The sequence below is a fragment of the Humulus lupulus genome, chromosome 5 (assembly GCF_963169125.1).
Source record: "Humulus lupulus chromosome 5, drHumLupu1.1, whole genome shotgun sequence".
Classification (NCBI taxonomy): domain Eukaryota; kingdom Viridiplantae; phylum Streptophyta; class Magnoliopsida; order Rosales; family Cannabaceae; genus Humulus; species Humulus lupulus.
This window is the reverse complement of record NC_084797.1, coordinates 125,263,820-125,268,691: the sequence shown is the minus strand read 5'-3', so window position 1 is coordinate 125,268,691 and position 4,872 is coordinate 125,263,820. Positions and strand designations below refer to the sequence as shown.

Genomic DNA, 4,872 nt, shown 5'->3' with positions numbered 1-4,872 from the left:
TCCACTGTTCAGCCTTAAGTGGATCTGGTCCTCTCTCGAAGATTGGAGGATGTTGCTTCCTAAACCTTTCGTACAACAACTCCCACCTGTTCCCAATCACAGGCTATTGTACTATTGGCACCAGAGCAGGTAGAAAGTCTTGTGCAGTGTTCCCTAGCGGAACCTGCTATCTCAGAAGATGAATCTTTTCCTCTTGACTCTGAAGTCTTGCTTGCATATCAGCAAGCATCTGCTGCCATTTCTTAGGGACTGGCGGAGGGTTTTGGCCCTGGTCATCATCTATATACTCGATCTCAGCGTCGGCTAGTTGAACTAATTGCCTTGGAGGCATAACTCTCCAAGTTATCTGCAATCAACGACTCGACTTATCACGCAATGATAACATATTTTTTGATATCATCCCACGGTCTAATGCCAATACTCGAGCAATAGTATACAATTACAATGCAAACATGCATTTTAATAATTATCCACATACACATACAGTAGCAATGAAAATAAGCATGCCTCATCATATACACATAACAGTCAAGGGCCAGGCCCTATCAGTATATCTCATGCTTCCTAGTAAACAAGCAAATAAGGCATTTATATTTCACTTAAACAGTTAAACACACAATCACATATACAGTAACCAAACCCTGAGTGGAGCTTGTCTTTAGCGGCGAGTGTACATGCCCAGCTAGTCTTCAGGAACCCTTAAACTTAGACCGCTCTGATAACAAGTTGTAATGCCCTAGATTGCCAAGACCATTACACTTTGTATTTTAAGTAGTGCTAGACTTGCTAATCAAGTCGTTTGAACATAAACGTGTTACTAAAGTCAATTAACAGATTAGGTTTAAAATATTTTGATCGTAAAATAGTTATTTTTCATTAAAAAGTAAGAGTTTGTACACGGGATTGTTTACAAGGAAATTACAACCCTCAAAATAATTACAATTGAAGCCAACCTAAGTTGAAAAATAACATTTGGCTCTAGTCCATGTCAATCCCTCGGTTGTAGCGATCGAGTAGCTGCTGATGTACACACCACCCCTAAAGCTCTTCAACTCACGGCTGGTCCAGCTTTCCCTTTCCCTTACCTACACCACATAACACCCGTGAGCCAAGGCTCAGCAAGAAAGATTAATTCACAATCATAGACGAACAACACTATATATATACATTAAACTTAGATCGATCAATTCAATGACAACAGAACATAAGCAATAAGCTAGGCAATGATAAACAGTTTATTCCAGCATGTAATTCAATCTCAACATTCAATACAGTTAGTTAAGTGCAAAAAGGCACTTTTGTTTATTCAGAGATGTTCAGGCCCAGCACCCTTAGGCTGAGTCCTCTGGTTGTATAGCTGACCTCGACTCGCTTAGGCCAGGCTACGTTCCACATGCTTAACGTCAACCCTGGCTCCTTTAGGTCGGACGTTCCAAATCAAACATAAACAAACAGATAGATCGCAGAAAACGCAATTAATTGCAGCATAAACCAGCATGCCTATCAAATATTCTCAACGATAAATATAATCACAATCTCACATATATATTTATCCATACTCGTTAACAGGGGTCCATGCCTCAATTATAACCCGGGTACAGTTTTTTTACCTCGAGCCCAGATCACGATCCCTAATGCCGAGCCTTAACGGTAAACCTAGTGACAACATAATAATAAAAGTCTATTGAAATCTAAACCATTTATAAGCTTCATAACAATATACTAGCCTTTGGGACCTCGAATTCTACTAACCCGAGTAGTAGAATCCTTCTCAAGCACTTAGGTTTGAGTTCTTGAGCCTAAATACCATATTTGGCCAATATTTCCTATTTTAGTCGCGGCCCTCTACAAGTCAAAGAGCATTATAAGGCAAAACCCTGGACACGCGTCGCAGCACACCCTAACTTGCGCTGCGGCACCTGGCAACTTCATGTACCCCCAGGGCTTTCTCGCACACATGGGTCGTGGCTCGAGCCCAAAACCCAGATATCTTCAACATTTTCAATCCAAAAATATTCATAATTTCCCTACCAAAAACCTCATTTTTCCCAAAATAAAACCCCCCAACAAGTTCATTGCAGCATATACAACATGTATGACCTAAAACTAGCTCAAAACTACCTTAAATCTTAAGATTCATACTTAGGCCAAAAACTTTAAAAGAACATAACTTGATCACAGAAATTCACCTAATAAACTAGTTTTAAACCTTACCTTGATAATGATTCTGACCCTGAACTAATCCTCAAGTAATCCTAGCTTCAATTCTTCAGCAAATTCCTGCCCCAAAGTTCAGAGAATTGGTGTTCTCCTTTAGCTTTCCAAAGTTCCCCAAGGAGAGTGATAGAGAAGGTAATGTGTGAGAGAGAGAGAGAGAGCCCTTATTGGTTTTTGGTGGTTCTGGTCATTTCCTAAAGTCTTTCCCAAGCCTATCTCTTAACATAAAAGACCAAAATGCCCCCTAACTTAGCCTTAGCCTCTTATTGCCTCTAAGGGAAACCCCGTCATTTACCACATTTCCCACTAGTCCTCAAGTGGTCCTATAAATTCCCAATTAATCCTGACCTGCCAAATTAATCACTAAATAATTACCCGTTGCCCGATAAATCCCAAATATACGCTAAGTTCCCAAAATACCCCTAGGCTCACCCCGAGTCGGGCATTTGACCACGTTGTGACTATTCCGCTAATTTGCTCCCTAGGATCGCCTCGAGCTAAATACTACAAATATATCCACATAATAATGTAGTCTCAATCATTTCACACATATAATCACATTTATACCATCAACGGGTCAAAATTATAAATATATCCTTATTAACAGAAACGGGCCCACATGCATATCTAATACACATAAACATGCACATATATTCATATTACCATATAAATCATATATGCCACATAGTCACACATTTAATCAATTAATTTCACACACATATATATATATCCAATTATGCCCTCCCAGCACACTAATCAAGGCACTAAGTCTTATTAGCAATTTTGGGTTGTTACAATAACAATAATAATAATAATAATAATAATAATAATAACAATAATAAGCCTCATTGGACAAAATCCCTCATGGTACCTATTTATTCTTGACTGCGTGATTATTACAAACAAACTATGTTTTAGGGTTGAAACAATTTCAAAAAAAAAATATTGGAGTCATTTAATCAATTTCATGGAAGTTAAAAATCTAAATGTTATTACTAACTATTTTCATATTTATGAAATACAAATTATTGGAGTTCCTTATAAAATGCTTCTCGGGACTCAATCACTTATAATAAAGCATCTCGATGTCTAAAGCTCTTAAACTCAAATCTTTAGTTTTAAAATTGATACTTGTGATTAAATCCATAACTACTTAGATTAAATACCAAATAATTTTATTTTTAATTCAATACTTTTTCTAAAAAAAATGGGCAACATTACGACTACAAATCGGTTATCCCAAAAATTCAAAACCTGCTTAAATACGCATATACCCAGTCCCAAGTAGCTAGTAAAATCACAAAATAATCTAATTCATCAAGAAAATTGATAAAGCACAATTAAGATCATAATTGCATATTAATTCCCTAAATCGCAATTAGATTTCAAAAAAACAAAGTAAATAAAATCGAGGTTAGAAAATTATACAAATACATTCACATGATCGATACGAGTTTTGTGGTGGTTTTTGAAGCTCGAAACAAACTCCAGAACACCCAAAAGTCACTGTTGGCTGAGACCCTCACCAAAGCTTCAGCTTAGAGCCATGCATTTTCGGATCTCCATGAATTTCAGTGAGTTTCAACATCCCACTCTGATAACCTTTGAGTCTAATCCTTCAGTGGGTTTTGAAGCCCAAGTCACAAGTAATATAGTAGTGGTCGTGGTTCGACTTGAGGTGGTCAAAAAATGCTCAGAAACATTTGGAAAGCATGAAGTCGCTGCAACTCGAAGGCTTCATTGACGATGCTAGGCAACGCGTGAGGGGGAGATCTCGCGAGGGTCGATAGGTCAGTGGCCGATGCTTCTTCTGGTGCAGCGCGTGTCAGTCACCAACATCGAGATTGTCGCCATTCATGGTTGGCAGAGACCATGCATAGAAAAAGAGAGAGAGAGAGAGAGAGAGATTGTGTTTTTTGTGGGGAAGGGGAAGACTTGTGGGTTGAGAGAAACATTTTATTTTTCTATTGAATTATTTACTTAATTAATTTATTAAAATTGATTGATAAACTAGCTTATTTAAATTTCACACTGACCCCAATTTTTAATTAAATCCATTAATTTTGTCGTCTTTTTTATTATTTGAATTTTTTTCTAAAATCTTCATTTTAAAATAAATAATATTTTGGCCCAATTATATTTCTTTCAATTGAAATCCTCTCATTTTTCATAATATTATAAAACACAATTTATGTTAAAACTCAATAATTTGATTCATAAAATTTGAAGACCTATTATTAGTTATTTTCATTATATAATTATATAATTCAAGAGATAACAATATGTTTAAAGTCTTAAAACTTATTTAAATCGTACATGATCTTTTCTCGTAAATTTTATAATTAACCTCTTTTTAATTGAATGTATTTTTTTAAAATTTCCAAGTATAGAAAATTTGGAATGTTACATCTAATTAAGTGTTAACCAACCAACATTTACAACTAAAATTACACAAGCCCAAGACCTCAGAGTGAATGCTCAAATAGTCCATAGAGCTCAGCCAGTGTGACATTACTCGCATCCCCATACCAGCTATAGTGGGACAGGTCGTAATACCTGGTGAATATTGTTAGTATTTTAATTGATTTATTAGAAGTGAGTAGATTGCCTAGAGAATTGTAATTAATTTATTTAATTGTTTTAAATAAATTAATT

General features: G+C 36.0%; 1 long non-coding RNA gene across 2 annotated transcripts; it reads right to left on the bottom strand.

Annotated features, from left to right (window-relative positions):
- Positions 1–840: 840 nt before the first annotated feature.
- Positions 841–4,304, bottom strand: LOC133777631 (uncharacterized). 2 transcript variants are annotated; one of them, XR_009868739.1, is made up of 2 exons: positions 3,646–4,304; positions 841–1,085 (listed from the first exon to the last, which is right to left on the bottom strand). It is a non-coding gene; the product is annotated as an uncharacterized LOC133777631 (long non-coding RNA). The 2 variants fall into 2 exon arrangements; XR_009868740.1 differs by having other exon boundaries at positions 3,652–4,304.
- Between the last annotated feature and the right edge of the window lie 568 nt (positions 4,305–4,872).